This window comes from Schistocerca americana, chromosome X (assembly GCF_021461395.2).
Source record: "Schistocerca americana isolate TAMUIC-IGC-003095 chromosome X, iqSchAmer2.1, whole genome shotgun sequence".
NCBI lineage: Eukaryota > Metazoa > Arthropoda > Insecta > Orthoptera > Acrididae > Schistocerca > Schistocerca americana.
This window is the reverse complement of record NC_060130.1, coordinates 855203124-855227845: the sequence shown is the minus strand read 5'-3', so window position 1 is coordinate 855227845 and position 24722 is coordinate 855203124.

Genomic DNA, 24722 nt, shown 5'->3' with positions numbered 1-24722 from the left:
TTCTCATTACATAAGAGACTGTAAAGACGTTCCGAATATAGGTCAAGAAAGTGACGCACAACGTGGGAATACAAGACGGTGCGTTATTGCTACACACCTGCTGGAAAAAATTCTGTAGAGAAAGTTTCTCCCACCCTGGGATTCGAATTCGCAACCTCCACTACGGGTGACACTGTGATTTACGGTGTCCGAACGTGATTCCATCTACATTTACATCCATATGAATACTCTGCAAACCATTGTGAAGTGAATGACAGCAGGTACGTCCCATTTTATCAGTTATTAGTGCTTTTCCCAGTCCCATTCAGGTATGGAGCGTGGGAGAATGACTGTTACTTGCCTCTGTGCGCGCTATAATTAATGTAATCTTGTCCTGACAGTTCCGACGAGAGCGATAAGTAAAGCACTGTAGCATATTCCAAGAGTTATCATTTAAAGTCAGTTCGCGAAATTTTGTAAGTTGGATTTCTCTGGGTAGCTTACGTCTATCTTCGAGAGCCTGCCAGTTCAGGTTTTTCTGCATCTTCATGACACTTTCCCACGGCCCAAAAAAACCTGTAACCACTTGTGCTATCCTTCTCTGCATACGTTCGATGTCCCGTGCTAGTCCTATTTAGTATGGGTCCCATACACATTAGCAATATTCTAGAATGTGTCGCACTGGTGGTTTGTAAGCAATCTCCCTTGTAGAATGATTACATTTCCCTAGTATTCTACAACTAAACTGAAGCTTGCCACCTGCCTTAGCCTCTGTGATCGTTCCATTTCGTAGCCGTAAAAATGTTACACCCAGTTATTTGTGTGAGTTTACCGATTCCAACTGTGAACATTGTTATTATTGTCATGGGATACTACTTTTTTTCGCTGTGTCAAGTGAACAATTTTACATCTTCAAACATTTAAAGCAAGTTGCCAATCTCTGCACCACTTTGAAATCTTATCAATATCTGCTCGAATATTTTTACCGCTTCTTTCAGACAATATTTTATTATAGATGAATGTATCATCCGCAGAAAGCCTTAGCTTACTAGTAATATTGTCCAAAAGGTCAATAACATACAAAATGAGCAGTAAGGGACCCAATACACTTCCCTGGTTCACCCGTGAAACTACTTCTACATCTGTTAAGATGATACGCTGCGTCCTCCCTTCCAAGAAATCATCAGTACAATCACAAATATCGCTTGTTACCTCATACGAACGTACTTTTTATAAAAATGGTAGATGTAGTACTGAGTCAGATGCTTTGATCCATGGCTTTCAGTATGTCAAGTGAGGAAAGTGAGTCATTTTGTTCAAGATATCTCATTAAATTCGAGCTCAGCATAAGTTCTATGATTCTACATCAAATGGTGTCATGGTTATTGGACGATATTTTTGTGGATCACTTTGGCTACTCTTCTTGTGAACAGGTGTGACCTGTGCTTTCCTCCAACTGCTGGGCACGGTTTTTGTTCTACCTTGGTGAACATGGCGATACCTCAGTGTTACAAAAGCAACTCTTATGTCAGGTGAATAACGCTGCAGGGTTGTTGAACCTCGATGACGGAAGTACTCTGTAAAGACTTTTCGAAGTCTCTGCTTTATGTTTCTCGCATACGATGGATCTCAAAAGCATATGTCCACCCGGATTGAAATGCCATCTGCTGCTATTTTTAACTTAAAGTCATTGGCTTATTTTGGATTCCCAGTCATTTCCACTCGACGCAGTTGATCTATTTCTCGACAAATTATAATCTCACGCCATTTTCACACATAGTAACGAGACTGTTCCTACATCGGGTTCTTACTCACCATTTTAAAATTATTTTGAGTCACACTATTACAATCGTTTTGACGGCCCATAGCACTGCTGCCATGGGTGTGAAGCTATGATAAGCAAATTCATAGTGAAACACTACTCGCTCCAGAGATGACACAACAACAGCCGAGAAGCTCAAGAAAGCTCAACCCAAGACCGCAACAGGAAATGTCATCAGGTGAATGCTGCATTCACCACCCAGTATAAATAATAAGAAGGGCGAGCGACGTCGCGTTCCTGAGGTGCAGCGTTGGTTCTAACGTTTGCGTAGGAGCTAATTATAAGAGAACTACCAATTTATTGCAGTCTCCTGCCTTCAAATAAAATCAAGGAGGTCTTTGGGCTTAAGAGTAATTAAGGAGTTAACGTGATCAGCTCCCCCTTCAAGCCGGCTAAATGCTTTTAATGAAGTATTATTCCCCTCTCAGGCTTCGAACGGTGACCTCGAGTTCGGAAGAAACGCCATCAGTGTCTCTTGGTAACCTTGTCTATGGAGGCGGGACACATCTGTTTATAACATTGTGCCCCGAATGACACAGGGTAGTGATTAAAATGGAAATATGAGACTCAATTGTCGAATTGCAGTATATTACTCTATTGTGGTTTTACATTTTATTTTCAGGAGAGGTACATCAGTTTTGATATTGCTGAAGATTTCTTACAGTGAAGCAATAAATCACTCTCTCGTTAGTCTCGTGATAATTTAGTTACTGTAATTTTTATGCTTTTACTACGACCCTACAGCAGTTCGTCCTAGCATCACATTTTCAGATTCATTACAGTGTACTGCAGGATTAAAAGATAAGGCTCCCTTAACGTCACCATATTTGGCGCCCTCGGCATGCTTATCACTATTTAACCGAAGACTTTACAGAGACTAACAAATCATCTCTTTATATAAAGTGTCCCAGAAATGTTGCGACGAACTTCGAGCGTTGTAGAGGGTGTCTTGAAAAACAAATTGAGGATTTGCTGCTGGCGCTTGCCACTATGCCATCCCTTCGGCAGCAAACGTGACGTTGTACGCTGAAGGACCGTAGGCGAACTTCTCACAATGTCGTTTGTTATCCACTGAACACGACTGATTCCCACGATAGCCAGTGGAGAAGAGAGAGTTGATCGCGGCGTAGAAGGAACTTGTGCCCTGTGAATGTGATGCTCTCTTTCCTCGGTAGATGACAATTTCTGACACTGGTTTCTACACTGAAGCGCCAGTGAAACTGGTATAGGTATGCGTATTCAAACACAGGGGCATGTAAACAGGTAGGATACTGCTCTGCGGTCGGCAACGCCTATATGAGACAAAAAGTGCCTGGCTCACATGTTAGATTGGTTACTGCTGCTACAATGGAAGGTTATCAAGGTTTAAGTGGGTTGGAACGAGGCATTATAGTCGGCACACGAGCAATGCGACACAACGTCTCTGAGGTAGTGACGAAGTGGGGATTTTCCCGTATGACCATTTCACGAGTGTACCATGAATATCAGGCATCAGATGGAACAAAATCTCCGACATCGCTGCGGCCGGAAAAAGATACTGCAAGAATGAGACCAACGACGGCTGTAGAAAATCGTTCAGTATAACATAAGTGCAACCCTTTCGCAAATTGCTGCAGGTTTCAATGCTGGCCCATAAACAAGTGTCTGCATGCGAACCATTCAACGAAACATAATCGATGTTAGCCTTCGGAGCCAAACGGCCACTCGTGTAACTTTGACGATTGCACGACGCAAAGCTTTATGCCTCGCCTGGGCCCGTCAACACCGACATTGGACTGTTGATGATTGCAAAAACGTTGCCAGGTCGTAAGAGTCTCGTTTCAAACTGTATTGAGCGGATCGACGTGTACAGGCATGGAGGCATCCTCATGAATCCATGGACCGTGCATGTCAGCAGGTGACTGTTCAAGCTGGTAGAGACTCTGTAATGGTGTGTGGCGTGTAGAGTTGGAGTGATATCTGATACATCTACATACGACTCTGACAGGTGACACGTACATGAGCATCCTGTCTGATCACCTGCATTAATTCATGCCCATTGTGCATTCCGAGGGACTTAAACAATTCCAGCACGACAATGCGACATACCACACGTCCTGTATTGCTACAGAATAGCTCCAGGAACACTCTTCTGAGTTTATACACTACCGCTGGCCACCAAACCCCTCAGACATGAACATTATTGAGCATATCTAGAATGCCTTGCAACGTGCTGTTCAGAAGGGATCTTCACCTGCTCGTACTCTTACGGATTTATGGACAGCCCTGCGGGATTCATGGTGTCCGTTTCCTCAAGCACTACTTCATTCATTATTCGAGTCGGTGCCACGTCGTGTTGCGGCACTTCTGCATGCTCGCGGGGTCCCGAGGCAGTTGTAGCAGTTTTTTTGGTTCTTCAGTCTATCTGCACTTTATTTTTCTCATGAAACCCTCTAAAATACCCGAAGTTTCTCGATATACAGGATAAAAACAAACTGAATATGGAAACTCGTGTCTGGAACAGTCATCCACAGAGGCAACAGAGCATCATATTTGTAGTACATAAGGCCTGTCTGCGCCTTTCTTCACCAACAGCGATCGTGAGAATCAGTCACGATCACTGACTAATAAACAAAATCACGAGACGTTCCACCTACTGTCCGTCAGCGTAGAAACATCTACATCTTACATGGATACTCAGAAAATCACACTTAAGTGCTTGGCAGACGGTTCATCGAACGACCTTCACAATTCTCTATTATTCCAATCTCGTATAGCGCGCGGAAATGACGAACACTTATATTTTCCCTAAGATCTCTGATTTCCCTTATTTTATTGTGGTGATCGTTTCTCCCTTTGTAGGTCGGTGGCAGCAAAACATTTTCGCATTCGGAGGAGAAAGTTGGTGATTGGAACTTCCTGAGAGGATTCCGTCGCAACAAAAAAGCCTTTCTTTTAATGATGTCCAGCCTAAATCCTGTATCATTTCAGTGACACTCTCACCCTTATTTAGCGATAATACAGAACGTGCTTCCCTTCTTTGAACTTTTCCGATGTACTCCGTCAGTTCTACCTGGTAAGAATCCCACACCGCGCAGCAGTATTCTAAAAGGGGACGGACAAAAGTAGTGTAGGCAGTCTCCTTAGTAGATCTGTTACCTTTTCTAAGTGTCCTCTGCCAATGAAACTCAGTCTTTGGTTAGCCTTCCACACAACATTTTCTATGTGTTCCTTCCAATTTAAGTTGTTCGTAATTGTAATTCCTATGTATTTAGTTGAATTAACGGCCTTTAGATTTGACTGATTTATCGTGGAAGACGAAGTTTAACAGGTTCATTTTAGCACTCTCGTGGATGACCTCACACTTTTCGTTATTTAGGGTCAACTGCCAATTTTCGTGCCATTCAGATATCTTTTCTAAATCTTTTGCAATTTGTTATGATCTTCTGATGATTTTATTAGTCGATAAACGACAGCGTCATCTGCAAACAACCTAAGACGGCTGCTCAGATTGTCTCCCAAATCGTTTATATAGATAAGGAACAGCAAAGCGCCTAAGGCCTTGATGGTTACTTGCCACTGACATACTTCACGTACGACCAGAATGTCTTTGGATTTTCTGTCAGATTTCGAGACAAATTTTCGTTGTGGAAGCTGTTATAAGCATCCGGCAATTGAAGTCCGCTCCAAATTTCGACCTTCCGTAAAAGATCGCCAATCTTTGGGATTCTTCGTCTGTTTAAATTTGGCATGTTTGTTTCGTTGTTTCTGAAACAGTTTCTGACCCGTTCTGTGTACCAAGGAGAATCAGCTCTGTCGTTGTTAATTTATTTGGTATAAATCTCTCAATTGCTGTCGGTACTATTTCTTTGATTTCGACCCACATCTGATCTACACTTGTATTATTAATTTGAAAGGAGTGTCTCTCAGGAAGGCGTCAAGTGAATTTTTATCTGAATTTTCGAATAAGTATACTTTTCGTTTATTTTGAATGATTTGGGGACTACAATATTCAGTCACGTTTGCTGCCAAAGGGGTGACCTAGCGGAGGTGCCGGCGCCTATAACTTTTACGCTTTGTAGCGTCGGTGGGTGATCATTCTGGACATTGGGACGCACCGTGTGCAGGTAATAGTTTATTCTGAAAGACAACTATAATAGTTTTTTTACGTATCTACTATTTTTGGTTGACATATGAATGAATCTGGATCAATATACAAAATTTAAACATCGGAAGTAGTGGTAAACAGTTTGAGTTTGGTAAAAATTGCTCTGAGCACTATGGTACTTAACATCTGTGGTCATCAGTCCCCTAGAACTTAGAACTACTTAAACCTAACTAACCTAAGGACATCACACACATCCATGCCCGAGGTAGGATTCGAACCTGCGACCGTAGTGGTCACGAGGTTCCAGACTGAAGCGCCTAGAACTGCACGGCCGCAGCGGTCGGCTGAGTTTGGTAACGTTTGTCGTTCGTTTATTGCAGCATTTGAACATAGGGGTTAAAGTGAATGTAACTGTTTCATATGTGATTTATATAAATGTATTAATAAATGTGCGTGGAGTTTTTCACAATTTTATTAAATATGTTAGCCATCTTCTTTGCTAGAGACACGACGTCACTTCTCCTCGTCTATTTCAGAAGTGCGGTCGCTAATTCAACGAGAATGTTTGATATCATCCCTATAGATTAGGTTGGTCGGACAGATCCGAAATTACTTTGTGACATGGAGATTGCGAACACCGAGCCGAAATTATTTTCCTAGACTGTATCAGTCTGTAATATATTTCAAAATCCGAAACACACCTACAAATGTTTGCAGACCGGAGCTTAAACTCTGATATCGTGCTTGCAATCTTTCAAACTTCCCTTACCACTAAAATTTTTTGATGCCATCTAATGTCTGTTGTTTCGATAATGTAGAAAATAAGCTTTGACTTGAACAATGAGCCAGATTGCTTGAAACGTTAAACTAAATTTTCTTTAAGCTGGACTCGCTTGACACTTTCTTCACCTCACTTGTCCACTGTGTTCTACAGGTACGAGTAATTCGTTTTTATTACCTCGTATTAGTTTGAAACAATCGTGTACATCGATTTAATTTGTGACAAGCGAGACACCAAGGGAGATTTTTCCAGGTGAGATTTATTTTTAATTTCTCGCTCATCTCGAAACACTTTATAAACGAAGACATGAGGGAATTAAAGACATCAGCTGCCAATGGGCACTGTTTATAGCAATAGGGAATTTGAACTCGGGTCTCCTTCTGTCCCGGTCTGGCACAAAGTGTCCATTTGCTATCATCAGAGCCCACTGGCAGATAGTGTCTTTAATTCCTTCGTGTCTTGATTCATAGTGGCTGCTGGATCAAAATGGTGTCTGTTCTTTCTTAGATGTCTGAAAGAACAGACGCCACATATACTACATTAATTATTTTAAAACAGAGACATTTTTTCAAGGTTTATTAATTAATTTCCAGTGAAACATATTCATATGTGTTGCATAAATATGAGGAAAGGTTAAAAATATATTATTAATTCCTTCAGTAGTAAACGATACAGACATTAACCTAACCAATATACGTACAAGATCGTTTCGTTGGCTGTTGATAATGGGATTGATAATAGAAAATTAATCGTTGCTAAGAGAAAATGCCTTGCATTTTAACGTCAAAACGGCCTTGAAATGGGATGTATTCCTTTCATTAAGGCAGAGCCATCCCCCTCGCTATTGTCCGTGTTCTTATGGCGGAATTCAGAGAGAGAGAAAAGGAATGATTATCACTTTATGTCTACTTCTTTTTACGAGCATTAATAGGTACAAAATCACTTCTTTCATCGCGGTATTTTTAATTCTGTAAAGTTCCTACTGAGCAGTACCATCAACCGAAACTTTTCATTTGAAAGATATTAAACGGATGTGGCAAGGAAATAGAGACGTAAAGCAATTAACTGCTAACTGGGATTAGTCAATGCTTTCTAATTATAGCGTGTGTCGCGAGATAAAGGATTCCGGCGGTGGCGCTTTGAATAGACTTAATTGAGCCGCGCACCGGCCTCTCCATAGCTCTGCAGCAGACGGCCGCGTCACGCTATTTCGCCAGACTTCGCTGCAACATAGCAAACTATAGCCGTACGCCACAACTTCAAGTTAAAGCAGCGTCCATTAAGCGGATAACATTTATTATGGGAGGAAAAATAAAGGAACATTCCTTAATGTGACGCACAATTCATCAGACCTGTTAACAAGAACCGAAATGATCAGTTCAGTGATTTCTTAATTGATGGCTAGAGTAATAGATTTGATTTTGTGAAAACAGCGATAGTGAAAGAACTGAATATTATATTTCCTTGAACGAAGTGGCTTCATCGTCTCGTAAGAGAGCAATAGCTTGTCGCAAGAGGACCTAGAGACTACTAAATCTCTGCACAGTTTCGGAAAATCGCTTGTCTCTGATGCGAGGGTGAGAACACTAGCTTCATCCTCTTTGAAATGATCTTAATGCTCGAAAATGGAAAAGGAGTTCAGATTATACTCGAAAAGGAAGGAAAGAAGATCCCGTTGACGGAGCAAAAGCTCGGATTACGAAATGATGGCTTTTTCAAAAGAACCATCCCGGAATTTGCATAGGCGATTTGGGGAAATCAAGGAAACCCTAAATCTGAATGGCGGGACAAGGGTTTGAACCACCGTTCTGCCAAATGCGAGTCCAGTGTGCGCCGCCTCAAACACGTCCAGTGGAGTACTTCCGTGTTATTTCTGAAACCATTACGATTTCATACTGTAGACCGCTTCTAGCAACTTCTCCTGTCTCGAAGTACTTTGGTACCGAATGCTGTACTAACTTCTCATTTAACAAGAAGTTACTGAATCTTTGGTGAGGGGGTCACATATACTGGAGTACATAATTAGCGAAATGTTATCAGAGTCAAAAAAGACCTAGAATCAAATCCGATTCTTCTTTATGTAATTTCGGTGCTAGTGGAGTGACGTAAGAATTTATCCCCTCCGCACTTTCAAAAATGGTTCAAATGGCTCTGAGCACTATGGGACTTAACATCGAAGGTCATCAGTCCCCTAGAACTTAGAACTACTTAAACCTAAGGACATCATACAGGATTCGAACCTGCGACCGTAGCGGTGGCGCGGTTCCTGATTGAAGCGCTCGGCCACACCGGCCGGCCCTCCGCACTTTCCCGATACTATCAGAACCGTAGTGTCGTACGAGGTAGCAACCTTGTTTCATTCTATAGCCTTGTACCTACATCCCGAAGTTGGTGGATACCAAAAAACTAAACAGAACGGGATCGGAGACGTATTCGTTTGTAGTCCTGACTCAACGTTTTTAACAAAACGCCAGGAGATTTCTCCATATAATGGTCGTTTCTGTCGTACCCACGCGTTTCCAAGAAGGACAACACTTCTCAAATCAATTTTAGACCATTTCGTAGGTAACTGAACGTGGAATGTCCAGAAATCGGTAGGATAGTTCTCCAGTTTCCCAATATATGTGATGAAAACTTTATATGTGTAGTCTGTTATTAATTATTTCCTCAATCACTACTTACAAGTGTTGTACTCCGTTCTCCACATTCCTCAAGAAATGACCCATCGACCAGTAACTCATTAGACGCGAAGTAATGTTTTATTGGCACAGCAACAGTTCACAAAATCATTCGTGGTTTCGTTAAAAAAGTGGTTAAAGAGATATGGTAAACCACAGGAAACTTTTATCTCATTTTCCGTTAGGAGATATCAAGTGACGGCTGAAGGCGAGTCGAGGGTTTTAGCCACTGTACCACATTTACCACAGAACAATCTCAATGCTAGTAACTTGCTTTCTTATTCCATAACAAAATTTGAAAATTGTATACTTCATTGTAACGTGCTAACAACGAAAATCTTAAGGGCAGTAAAAGAATAGCTACAAAACTTAGTCTTGGTTTTTACACATCGACTATTAGTCAAAGTACTCCTGTCTGAAATTCCTACCAGAAGTGCTGTGAACTGTGTCCCAAATATTTCACAGACTAAGATTTTAACTTACGATGTTGTAAAGAAGGAAAAAACATCCTACACTTCTTCAACAGGATTATTTGTTTGTCATGGAACAGTAAAAACCACCACTGGTTTCAAAAATTACCAGTTTTCAAGTAACAGGAACACGCAGGTGAGTACATTAACTGCGAAGAAGCACACTGTTAATGTCAGACAAATAAAACCGGCAAGTACAGTTCTAACATGCGGCGCCCGTCTGAAAAACTGAAAATCATATAAGCGAAAGAAAGCCATGATTTTGGTATTCATTTCCATGACTTAAGAATATGCTTCTTCGTAAGTAATGTACGCACATTTCTGCATGTTCCTTCCACTCTAAAATGAACTGCTGTAGGAAACCTACTGTGGCCAAAATTGTTCTAAGATTTAGAATCCATCATAGAGTGGGAATATACACAGTGTGAGCACAGAAAACGGCGCATGTAGGTACGATCAAACCTATATCGTCACGTGACCTTGGTATGACATCACTGTTTGCGTATTATGCAAAGACAGAAAATTTAGTAGTTCACACACTTACCCTGTCTCTAAACTAATGTAATTAGTTTATTAGTGAGAGCAATACTGCTGAATTATTACAGCTAAAGACACGAACTGAAACTCGTTCGAGGAGGAAAATTTGTTTCCATATGTAAGTACCACAAACGTCTAATCACAGTTATACCGATAAGGCGTGCTTTGTGTTGATAAATATAGATACAATGTGTAATATACTTACAAAATTATAGAGGAAATTTATGTAGCTGTATGGCCATACATTTACAAGACAAGTGGTAGATAAATTCTATCCGTGTTGGAATGTGCAACCAGTCAATGCGCTGAACGTATAGTACACACATTTAGAGCAGTTTTCCTTTGGAAGTAAGATTTATATAAAAAATTAATGTCGTGTGACTTGGGCCCCTCGAGACCGTTCGTCTGGTGCAAGTCTTTCGATATGACGCAACTTCAGCGACTTGCGCGTCGATGGGGATGAAATGATTATGATTAGGACAACACAACACCCACTCCCCGTGCGGAGAAAATCTCCGACCCAGCCGGGAATCGAATCCGGGCGCTTAGGTTTGACATTCTGTCGCGCTGACAACTTTTTTTTTTTTTTCGTTGTTGATCGTTGTGTTTGGTCGTTGCGGGCGTCACATGACATCCGTTCAAATTGTTTGTTGATCCTTTCACTCAGCTTTTTATTACAGAGGCCAAGCAGCTCACTGACCGAACACGCTGAGCTACCGTGCAGGCATCACTCAGCTACCGGGGGCGGACAAGATTTAGATGAGACAACCGAAGTCAGTACCGCGAGGTAACACAGATCTTCAAACCACTGTGCTTATTTTAAAGTAGTCAGTAGAGGAAGCTCCAGTATTAGTCACTATTATGTAGGGAATGAAAACGTGTAATTATATTTTAGTTTCCCTAAGAAATAAAGAACATTAAACACGCGGTTTATGAAAAAAATAGAAATAATTGCCTGCATAAAAGTATTTCGGTGTGCGATAAATCACTAACTAGCCTCACGTCATAGTTCCATATCTGATGAATGTTGTGACATTTTCCCATTGGCGTATTAGCGAGCCATTTCGAAATGCCACAGAAACATAATTTATTGAAACTTGGACTCGGCAGTACGATCAGAGCATCAAAAAATCTACAAAACTGCTGTGGCCATTCCTCACTTTCCTATAGCAAGGAATAGCGACGTCCGAGTTGTGACACTTACCGAGAACCAGCGAAATGACCTAGCGTTTCTCTTCAATGCTTTATCTGAAGTTCTCAGGTTTCTTCCAGACATCAAATGCTAATTAATAAAATAAATATGGATCGTGTGTTCAGAATCCACTATTTATTACAACAGAATACCTCTGTAGTAGCGATATAATGACATTCACAAACTGCAGAACGCTTACGGACAATCCTTGCTTCGCAACATAGTCACGTTATATGAAAGCGTGGTGGTTGTTCTTTTGGACGTGTCAGAAAGAACAGACACCACGTGGAATCAGCAGCTGCGATGTATATTATGTAAACCCAAGGTAGAGAAGGGAGAAAAGGAAGGAGCGGGAAGGGAATATTGATGTCAGCTGAAGCGGGACTTTGTGCGGAATCAGCGGCGACGAGTGAAGATGTATGCAGCACTGGGATTCGAATGCAAGATCTCCTGCTTAATATGCTGTTGCATTAACACTGTGCAGTTCTGACACACCCTAAAGAACAGACATCACGCGTTAATATAATTGCTTCGCCTCTATTGGCAATGAATCCACCGCCTTCAGTGCGGATTCCCAATTACGTCAGACTTCCTGCGGGAATCTCAAAGTAGCGAGCATGGAGAACGTGGCCGGGGTGGCTCTGGGTGGGAATGAGGGTCATCCGAGAGGCGTGTCGAAATATTTCACGGAATTGCCATAAACACTGTTCTGGGGGTGAAGTGGTTAACGGAGCTGCCTAGTAAGCACACAGTTTCACTCTTCGCCGCTTATGCAGCATAAAGTCCCATTGCAGCTGACATCTATGGTCCCTTTCCTTTCTGGTCTCTTTCCTTTCTCTCCCACCACCTTCAAACTACATAATAGACACGCTACTTTCAGAGTCACTGTTGCCGACAAAAATTCTGCTCTGCGCATCTGATTGCTCACTTCTTGGGTAATCCTACCCTACGAAATTCAGACGTGATGGGCTTTAATCTTGAGAAACATTAATCCAAATTTTAATTGCTGCTGCTTCACCCGAAGTGGCCAAATTATTTACAAATAGCATTTGAATTACGGGAATACCGAGTAGTTTTCCAGTGACTAGTTAAGTCGAGGTACTTTCCTTGCGATTACATGTTTGAGTTTTATAAGAACCTTAGAAATGTTGGTGAAACGAAATGATCCAAAACGTTTGTGTACATATATTTTTAATTTGGAAGAATTTCACGATAGTCATTTTCAATATCTAATCGAAAACCAGCTTTTAAAAATGGCTCTGAGCACTAAGAGACTTAACATCTGTGGTCATCAGTCCCCTAGAACTTAGAACTACTTAAACCCAACTAACCTAAGGACATCACACACATCCATGCCCGAGGCAGGATTCGAACCTGCGACCGTAGCAGTCGCGCGGTTCCGGACTGAGCGCCTAGAACCGCTAGACCACCGCGGCCGGCAAACCAGCTTTTAGTTTGCGGACGATGCTCACTGACTTAAACTGTTCACCCGCGTCGAGATTATGATCTATCGCGATGCCGAGTTGTTAGCATCGTCCACCCGCATCTCGTAAAATTAGCGATCACACTTACTTAACGGCAATCCAGATTTAAGACAAATGTCTGCGTAGTTCCTTGTAAAATTACACGGGTGATTTTCTTCCCTCTATCGGAGCTTGTGTTGCATTACAAAGACCTTGTCGCCGACAGAATGTTTACTCCTTTTCTTCATTCCTTCCTTCATCTAGCTTAGTATTTAAAAGCACTATACTATGCTGTTACGTCCTAAAAGCGGTCTGTGTCCTTGTAGACAATGTCCTTGGGGTTTGTCTATCCAGCAGGAAGTCATACTGTACAGATAAATACATAGGGAATGAGGGAACACGGTACTAGCCAAGTCGTACGGCTTAAAGTGAGAACGCTACCAATAGCATATTGCATAGTTTTTATCTTCACACAAGTGAAAACTAGGAGACTACTTATTACTTCGTTCTGTACCTAGAAACAATGTCCCAGTAGAGCGAGAGCTGAGCTGTGTCGAAACCCGAAGTCTGGTCGACATGGAGTGCCTCTGAAAATAGTATGCGGGTGGCTGCACTCTCGGATGAAACGCACCAAGCTTACGAATGCATGGTATCGCATTAAAATACTGTGACCAACGCCTACGTCTCCGTGCCGTAATGATAAGTTCTGGGCCAGCATCGACCTTCGGTTTCCTTTTTTGTCACAGTAACACCTGGCGCCTTGTTACATAGGAATCAACTATCCTGAACAAATTAACGGCAGCTTGTAAAGTACGAAGCTGAAGCAAAGGTGGTGTGACGACATTTGGTCTTGTAGAAGAAAGGCGATAAGGAAGTAGCGCTCAAGGTCCCGTCGATGACGATGTCATTAGAGATGAAGTAGAAGCTCTGAGGGGGGCGGGGCAAAGAAACCATCCCGGCTTCTACATAAAGTCATTCAGTGAAATCACAGGAAAGCTGCATCTGGATTACTGGACGGAGATTCTACTCAACATTCGTCTTACCATAGCACCATATCGTTCGGCGACAATTAGTGTTGAACGTCGTGTCGATGGCGAGGCCATTAGAGGTGGAGCACAGACTCCAGTTGGGAAAGGACAGGAAGTTAATTCAATAGTGTTCTTTTCAAAGGAACCATCCCCGCATTTGCCTTGCTTGGTGTTGGTTCTTGTACTCTCGCCACACTGGATTTGGGTGCTTAGCGGTCACTTGTAATTGTCTGGGAAAATGCCTGGTTTTCCGGCTATGCTTCAGAAACAGAGCACACAAGTAGATGAAATATAAATTCACTCAGGGAAATTTTTACACTATTTTAATACATACATAACTTAGGGAAAGCGATGTTTTTAGCCACAGGAAAGTCATCAGACCACAAAATTAACATAGAAGTTATAATTAATTTATGGTATGGCCATTACCCAACATTTCTGGACTCCACCATTGGCGAAGTAAATGCTCAGTAAAAATAGAAGGAATTCGCTGCACTTACTTATCATGCTGAAAAAATTAAGTTTACTCTCCGAGTCTTTGTATTCCGATCACGTGAGCGTCCGGATGCGACACCGTCACCTCTAGTCCGCTCAGATCTGATCAGTCGCTTGTCAGCGTCAGAAAACGCTGTTACGGATTCACCGACCCGCATGTCCACCCAGGACCATCTACATGTGTTTTTACAGGTGTTGGAGTCCAACGTATGCGACAACAATATTTCGTCAATTGAAGCCATTTGGCATTGTGCCACTTAAACTAGTTTCCTTGGGTATCCTTTCTTATCTATTTGCGAGGTTTCTTTAACTCTTTTTGAGGGGGGGGGGGGGGCAGGTAAACGTCATAAGAATTTACCTTAGTGGCGCATGTACAATAATTTACATATTTCAAATTTGATCCACATATAACATTTTAGTTTTATCATTGTGATATGTTTTCTATAGTAGGTTTGTAAAAAATCACTTTAAAAACTAAACATAGTCACCGCAGCTAACCGTCACCCCATTACAATATACAAGTTCGATAGTTGGTGGTTCAACTTTCTTTTAATTTTCGTGGTATCTCTTAAAACAATTCTTGCCTGCTCTCATGCAGAAAGGTGCTTTGCACACTGAACACATGCTCATACTTCGGACCCGGGTTTTTCTTGAACTGCAAACTGCACAGCTTCTGGATGATGAGAGAATAATCTGATGTTTACTGAGTTCGCTGTGAGTACTTTCGAGTACGTTTGCCTTGTGTGCCAGAGACGTCTACAGACGTTAAAGTAACCTTTGGCGTGCCACAGGGGAGTGTTATGGGACCATTGCTTTTCACAATATATATAAATGACTTAGTAGATAGTGTCGGAAGTTCCATGCGGCTTTTCGCGGATGATGCTGTAGTATACAGAGAAGTTGCTGCATTAGAAAATTGTAGCGAAATACAGGAAGATCTGCAGCGGATAGGCACTTGGTGCAGGGAGTGGCAACTGACCCTTAACATAGACAAATGTAATGTATTGCAAATACATAGAAAGAAGGATCCTTTATTGTATGATTATATGATAGCGGAACAAACACTGGTAGCAGTTACTTCTGTAAAATATCTGGGAGTATGCGTACGGAACGATTTGAAGTGGAATGATCATATAAAACTAATTGTTGGTAAGGCGGGTACCAGGTTGAGATTCATTGGGAGAGTGCTTAGAAAATGTAGTCCATCAACAAAGGAGGTGGCTTACAAAGCACTAGTTCGACCTATACTTGAGTATTGCTCATCAGTGTGGGATCCGTACCAGGTCGGGTTGACGGAGGAGATAGAGAAGATCCAAAGAAGAGCGGCGCGTTTCGTCACTGGGTTATTTGGTAACCGTGATAGCGTTACGGAGATGTTTAATAAACTCAAGTGGCAGACTCTGCAAGAGAGGCGCTCTGCATCGCGGTGTAGCTTGCTCGCCAGGTTTCGAGAGGGTGCGTTTCTGGATGAGGTATCGAATATATTGCTTCCCCCTACTTATACTTCCCGAGGAGATCACGAATGTAAAATTAGAGAGATTAGAGCGCGCACGGAGGCTTTCAGACAGTCGTTCTTCCCGCGAACCATACGCGACTGGAACAGGAAAGGGAGGTAATGACAGTGGCACGTAAAGTGCCCTCCGCCACACACCGTTGGGTGGCTTGCGGAGTATCAATGTAGATGTAGATGTAGATGATCTGAGATGATATTTTATTTTTGTACCCCGCGGTTGAAGCAGCAGCCACTAAAAGTATTTTTGAAGCCAACAAACTGTTTTACACCTCTCAACAAAAGTAAATGCAGGGTCATTGTCATTAATTTCATCACTATAAGCAGTGTTGTCACAGCAGAGAGTTTCATCGAATAATATAAGCTAATATTCTTCTTCGGCTTTTCTTTTTTGGAGAGACATACTAAATCGAGAAGCAGAGCGGTGGTTAGCCCCATTAGCCACACAGACATCCGCCTATGAAGTACAGAAAATTATATTCGAATAAAAAGTAATATTACTTGCAGATTTATGGAAGGTCACTATGTATACTGAAGAGACAAAGAAACTGGTACCCCTATCTAATACAGTGTAGGGGCGTCGATAGCAGGCACAAATGCCTCCACACGACATGGCATGGACACTACTAAAGTGTGAAGTAGTGCTGGAGGGAACTGACACCATAAATCCTGCAGGGCTGCCCACAAATTCGAAAGAGTACGAGGGAGTGGGGATCTCTTCTGAACAGAACGTTGCAAGGAATCCCAGATATGCTCATTAATGTTCATGTCTGGGGAATTTGGTGGCCAGCGGAAGTGTTTAAACTCAGAAGAGTGTTCCTGGAGCCAATCTGCAAGAATTCTTGGCGTGTGGGGTGTTGCATTATCCTGCTGGAATTGCCCATGTCCGTCGGAATGCACAACGGGTATGAATGGGTGCAGCTGATCAGACAGGATGCTTACGCAAGTGTAACCTGCCAGAGTCGTATCTAGATGTATCAGCGGTGCTGTGTCACACCAACAGCACACGCCCAACACCATTACAGAGCCACCACCAGCTTGAACAGTTCCCTGCTGACAAGCAGGGTCCATGGATTCATGAGATTGTCTCCATACCCATACACGTCCATCCGCTCGATACAACTTGAAATGAGACTCTTCCGAACAGGCAACATGTTTCTAATTATCAACAGTCCAATGTCGGTGTTGACAGGCCCAGGCGAGGCGTAAAGCTTTGTGTAGTGCAGTCATCAAGGGTACACGAGAGGACCTTCGGTCCGAAAGCCCATTCGATGATGTTTCGTTGAATGGTTCGCACGCTGACACTTTTTGATGGCCCAGCATTGATATCTGCACCAATTTGTGGAAGGGTTGCACTTCTGTCACGTTGAATGATTTCTTCAGTCATCGTTAGTTCCATTCTTGCAGGATATTTTTCCGGCCGCAGCGATGTCGGAGATTTGATGTTTCATCGGATTCCTGATATTCATGGTACACTCGTGCAATGGTCGTACGGGAGAATCCCCACTTCATCGCTACCTCGGAGAAGTTGGGTTCCATCGCTCGTGCGCAGATTATAACGCCACGTTCAAACTCATTTAAATCTTGATAACCTGCCATTATATCAGCAGTAAGCGATCTAACAACAGCGCCAGACGGTTTTTGTTTGCATACGCGTTACCAACCACAGCGTCGTGGGCGCGCAGTCCGGAACCGTGCGACTGCTACGGTCGCAGGTTCGAATCCTGCCTCGGGCGTGGATGTGTGTGATGTCCTTAGGTTAGTTAGGTTTAAGTAGATCTAAGTTCTAGGGGACTGATGACCACAGCAGTTGAGTCCCATAGTGTTCAGAGCCATTGAACAGCGTCGTGTTCTGCCTGTTTACATATCTTTGTATTTAAATACGCATGCCCCTACCTCTTTCTTTGGCGCTTCAATGTAAATATGAACAATTACTACAACAAATAGCCGTACAAAGAACAGCTACATAGAGAAATGCACTACACTTTCACGAAAAACACCAAAAGTGCATGCAATATCAGCTCGTGTTGTAAATATGTGGCAAAAGCATTACCTGTTCATTTTACAACAGTCCTGGTGAACATAAAAAAAACAAAAAAAAACAGTTTCGGTCAATATTGTCGCAAAATACCTGTTATTTTTACGTAATTAAGAGTTTAAAAAATCATTAAATTTCAGAAGGTCGGCTCTGCTTACGTATATCACGTGAGTGTTAGCTGAAATTACTACTGACTTTGCGTACTTTTTTCGCAGATTGGTTACTTATTAATTAACGAAACGCGTTTAAAACTTTAAGTAACAATGCAGAGGATTTTTGTGGAGCCTGATAGAGGAAATCTTCCAAAATTTCATTCATTTACGGCTTACACCCGCATAATTCGGCAACGAAGTCAGCCTGCTCAAGCGTCAAACGTATGTGAGTTGTAGTAGCTAAGTTGGCAAAGCAACGCACTGCCGTCTCGAAGATTCTAGGTTCGCGTACTGTTGATTGTGAAAATATTTTCTTTCTCTTCGTGTTTGTAACACATTCTGAGATTTTGTTGATCGTCAAAGTTAAGCATTTTTCTGAAATATTCGTTGTTATTTACACGTAAGATGGCGCTTTATCAGTAACGAGTATCTTCGATTTCGTGACTTTCATATTTTTAAGAAATGAAAGATGAAATTGCTGTGTGTAAAACAAATGACAGCGTCATTTATGCTTTTCCTTGTCACAAATAATTCACCATTTTTTTCTGAATACGTGGCGATTTCTGACAGTGTGGTCAAACAGGAATCCAAGAGCAGAACTTAAATTACTGCGAATGAAACTAGCAGCAATCATGTTTACACTGTAGCTTGTCACAAATATTTATTTGCGATCGAATCCTTAACAACAGTAGACAGAGATAAAGAAGTCCAGCCACAATATTTTCAGTCTATATTACCATATATGAATCATCAGATGCATGTTATAAGCTACAACGAACTTCTACAGCTGCATTCACCACACGCTCTCGAAAAGGCCTTTTTTTAAATTTTGTTTTTATGAACTAAATCGTTGATGTATCATATAGGGAAGTAGGCTACTCCATCATTTGGATATCTAGGAGCGAGCTACAAACACATTCTATGCATCTTATTGTTCTTTGACACTCTCTTAAGCAATTTTTCGCGTCTGTGGAGATGTGTTGCGTCAATGCAACTAATTGAAGTCAGTTTGTTTATTGCCATTGCGTTTCTCTTCCTTTATTTATGAATCATCTTCAAGAAAGAAACGAAATGTGTATGGTAGTCTTCAAGAATAAAAGGAACGAAACGCTTATGGCAATAAACAAACTGCCTTCAATAAGTTGCATAGATGGAACAAACCTCCATGAATTTTGAAGCAACTAAGGAACGACGGAAAACAGAAAACAAGATGAATTTTTCGGCTGTTTCTATAGATGTATTTGTACAATATGGTACTACACCCCAATCCTAACACATATTCCGAAACGTAAAATCCAAAACAAGATGTCGTTGTAATTGGGAATAAAATGACATAATATGCCATTTATGACAGTTTCCAGAACATAGTCAATATTCTGTCGTTATCATGCATTCATGGAAGCATGTGGTCAGCGAAATTTGAACAGTATTACATATTCTAACAGCACTTTTCGGTACTGTGAAGAATAGTGTGCCTGTGTCGGCTGCTAACCACTTCGAGTTTGTGCTGCTGTGGCGCTGCAGTGCGCATGTGCGGATCTGAGGCCGATTGCTTTCGATTGTTTGGCGCGAGTAGGACTGATTACAACGTTTCGGTTGGCTAGGACCATTCGGCATCGCTTCCGAAATGCTCACAGAATAACGATGGAGCTCTCCTTCGAAAAGAAGACCGTACGGTGGGCTCGCGTATCGAACCGATCGGCAAAATGGTGGAAAGAGAGAGTGACAGCTGTGGCAAGAAAGAGTGAAGGAAGTGCGTAATGTTGTGAATGATGTTAAGCAAGTGGTCAGAAAATTGTGACTCTAAGCAAGAAGAGATAGAGGAAGAACATGAAGTGTCTTGACAAATTTGATACATGTGTACTGAAAAGAAAGTTCTTGAAATATTACGAGGTTAAAAGAGAAATATTCATTCTTCGAAACCTTTACAATTGGGTGAAGGAGGATACAGACATTAATTTCAAGGGGAAGCAAAAAACTTTATGGAAAATTTTGAAGGATTGGTTCAAATGGCTCTGAGCACTATGGGACTTAACATCTGAGGTCATCAGTCCCATAGAACTTAGAACTACTTAAACCTAACTAACCTAAGGACATCACACACATCCATTCCCGAGGCAGGATTCGAACCTGCGACCGTAGGAGTCGCGCGGTTCCGGACTGAACGCCTAGAACCGCTAGACCACCGCGGCCGGCTTCTGAAGGATTATGGGGTTTGTTTTCAAAAATGTAAAAACGAACGAACGTTTCTTGTTGCGAGAGAAGACAGTGCAGCATGGTGCGCATGTTCATCTATATTTATCAACTGTTCCAGTCGTGTATGGTTCGCGGGTAGAACGACTGCCGGATAGCCTTTGTGCGCGCTCGAATCTCTCTAATTTTACATTCGTGATCTCCTCAGGAGGTATAAGTAAGGGGAAGCAATATATTCGATACCTCATCCAGAAACGCACCCTCTCTAAACCTGGACAGCAAGCTACACCGCGATGCAGAGCGCCTCTCTTGCAGAGTCTGCCACTTGAGTTTGCTAAACATCTCCGTAACGCTATCACGCTTACCAAATAACCCTGTGTTTCTAACAACTTTGAGAGAAAACGAGAAAGATGCGAAGGCACCTGTCATGTATACTCATGAAACATGGGTACTTAAACACTATACGCTCAGTATATGCTGGCAGCATAGTGACTACCAGGCGTGCAGAAAAATGAAGGTTGTGGGCAAAGAGCAATAGTGGTTCATGCAGCAGGAGAAACGGGGTTCACTGAACGTCCAGAGGTCATCTATGATGCGAGATCAACATTGAAAGATTATCACAACGAAATGAACAGTGAAAATTACATCAAACGGTTGGAACAGTGTCTAATACCAAATATTCCAGGTGGAAGTATTGTCGTATTAGACAATGCACCCTACCATTGTGATCACAAAAATAAAGTGCCTAACACGTCTTCTCATAAAGTAGATGTACAGTCATGGTGGACTAAGCATAAAATTCCGTTCGGTGCCGATTTAACACGTAACATGCTCTTGGAAGCTACTGAACATTACAAACCTGAGCCAGAATATAAAGTAGACAGAGTACTAAAGGAACCTGGGAATGGACTTACAATGTTACGCCTTTAACACTAAAACAGTGACCTGAACCCCGTCAAAGTTAACTGGAATTTAATGAAACAGAAAATTTCATATAACGTTAGTAGCGTTACACATTCCCAACATAAACAAATGACTACGGCTGCAATACAGAACATTACGAAAGACTACTGGAAGAAGGCGTGTGATACTGTGAAAACTACTATGGGCGAATGTTGCCACAGGGACACACTGATGGACGAAGCTACTGAGACTGTAATTATTCAGCTTCAACCAGACAGTGACAGTGAAACTTCGTCGCGTGCTTCTGAGGATATATCGAACGAGGCAGAATTAGGCTCGACGGAAACAGCTGCTTTGGACATCAGCAACAGCTCTACCGAGTCAGCAGATGAGGCAGTATTGTGTGCAGAAGTATTAGGTGTTCTGCCTGTACATACGGATTAAAGGTTGTTGACAACATTCTATTAACTTTTTTCACTAGGTCACATTTCTTGTTCCTGTATTTCTTTTTTCATTTGGAATCCTTGTGTATGTGGTTTTAATTGTTTTTATTTATCCATCATAATATTTAAACGTTTGAAAATTCTGATATATTGATTAAAAACAAAAGTCGAATAATCTGTTTCTGTTGGCTGTGAAACGCGGTCAGAAATGTATTTTTCGCTACGAGAGTGATCAAAGTCATTTCGATAAAGATTTGAAAGTAAAAAAAAAAGGGTTCCAGTAGCTGACAAGATCTGAATCCACAACCTCACGCACATTAAGCAAACAGGTTGCCCTCTGCACAACTTCACATGCCAGTATGTGCTGTCTATTGTAATGGTATAGATCCTCGCGCGATATTCCGAAACTTTTTTATTTGTCCATTACTTGAAAACGAGGATCCAATAGGGTAAATCGTTCCAGGATGTAATATGTGGGACCCTAACCTACACCACCGTATATATGATTTCAAAAGTCGATTTCATCCCCCCTCCAGCGGAGACCACTCTTTTTTAGTTATCAGATCGTACACCAAGATATCATTTTCATTCCTTATGTTTTAGCGTAGAACAGCGAATGTATTTTCATTTGCTGCACGCCCAGCTCAAGTTATTGGATACAAATATAACAGTTTTATTTTAGTTTCGAACGATTCTCGGTGGAAGAATGTATTAATAATAATTGTAATACTCGTTCGCTGCAGTTATTAGATGGTAACACAACAGTTTTGTTTCTTCATTTCCAACGTTTTCTGTAGAAAAATATATTAAAAGAGAATGTACCGTTGTCTCCTAAACGGACGCACAGCTGCATCGTTCGATCGTAAAACAACAGTTTTATAATATTATTGTTCATTTCCACTGCTTTTATATAGAAGAATGTGTTAACAGAATGTATATTTGTTTTATCTGCTGCACGTATACCAAGTACAGTTCAAGAACCGTGTTACATTTTCACAGAGTGCAGTCACACCGTTCGAGTGCCATCTCAAACAACCAACAAGAGCACACGTCAACAGTTGGCAGCGAACCCAGCTAAAACAGCAATTGTAAACTTAACGGGTAATACTACACTGTGATTATCGTGCCATCTAGCGAAACTTTAGTCAACAGTTAGTTGGTAAATTGAGAGAACTACCGGCCGTTTGCGGTAAACTGAGAAAAATATGTGCTTAGCCACAGTGACGATCGCCCTTTGAAAGTGTCTACATATGTCGTAGGTTACAATGGTGCCCACCCTTCAAAGACTCAAGCAAACCTCTGAAGACCAAGAAATCTGTCTGCAACAACTCAACAATTTAAGATTCCTTCTTCTCCTACAGATGGTTCACTTAACACCTGACATTTGGGTAGTTTACCGGTACTTGTACCTTCTTTTCCAATGTCTTAGTTACATTCCATGTCTCTGCAAGACCTTACGCTAAAGTTCAGATTCATTTTCTTCCGTCGAGGGAACAAACATAATGCTTTATTCTGCCCCTCACATGGATCTGAGTAAAAAATCACTTGTTTCATACATGCGTTCACTTCGAGCGCGTTGCTTTGGTAACGAACTACAGCACGTTTCTACACTGAAGCGCCAAGAAAGTGGTATAGGCATGTATATTGAAATACAGAGATGTGTAAAAAGCAGAATACGGCGCTGCGGTCGCCAACCCCTGTATAAGACAAAACAAGTGCCTGGTGCTGTTGTTCGATCGGTTACTGCTGCTACAATGGCAGGTTATCAAGATGTAAGTGAGTTTGAACGTGATGTCATAGTCGGTGCACGAGCGATGAGACACAGCATCTCCGAGGTAGCGATGCAGTGGGGATTTTCTCGTACCACCATTTCACGATTGTACCACGAATACGGTAAAACATCAAATCTCCGACATCGCTGCGGCCGGGAAAGAATCCGGCAAGAATGGAAGCAATGACAACTGCAGAGAATCGTTCAACGTGACGGAAGTGCAACCTTTCCGCAGATTGCTGCATATTTCAATGCTGGGCCATCAACAAGTGTCAGCGTACGAACCATTCAGCGAAACAACATTGACATGGGCTTTCGGAGCCGAAGGCCCACTCGTGTACTCTTGATGACTGCACGACACAAAGTTTTACGTCTCGCCTAGGCCCGTCAACACCGACATTGGGCTGTTGATGACTGAAAACACGTTGCCTGGTCGGACGAGTCTCATTTCAAGTTGTGTCGAGCGGATGGACGTGTACGGATATGGAGACAACCTCAAGAATCTGTGGACCGTGCATGTCAGCAGGCGATTGTTCAAACTGGAGGAGGCTCTATAACGCTGTCGAGAGTGTGCAGTTGGAGTGATACAGGACAACTAAAAAATGGCTCTGAGCACTATGGGACTCAACTGCTGAGGTCATTAGTCCCCTAGAACTTAGAACTAGTTAAACCTAACTAACCTAAGGACATCACAAACATCCATGCCCGAGGCAGGATTCGAACCTGCGACCGTAGCGGTGTTGCGGTTCCAGACTGCAGCGCCTTTAACCGCACGGCCACTTCGGCCGGCTACAGGACAACTGATACATCTAAATACGACTCTTATAGGTTACACGTACTTAAGAATCCTGTTTGATCACCTGCATCCATTCATGTCCACTGTGCATTCCGACGGACTTGGGAAATTCCAGCAGCAAAATGCGACATCATCACGTCCAGAATTGCTACAGAGTGGCTCCAGGAACACTCTTCTCAGTTTAAACACTTCCGCTGGCCCCAAACTCCCCAGATATAAACATTATTGTGCATATCTGGGATGCCTTGCAACGTTCTGTTCGGAAGAGAACCCAACTACCTCGTACTCTGACGGATTTATGGGGAGCCCTGAAGGATTCATGTTGTCAACTCCGTCCAGCACTACTTCAGACATTAGTCGAGTCGATGCTACGTCGTGTTGAGG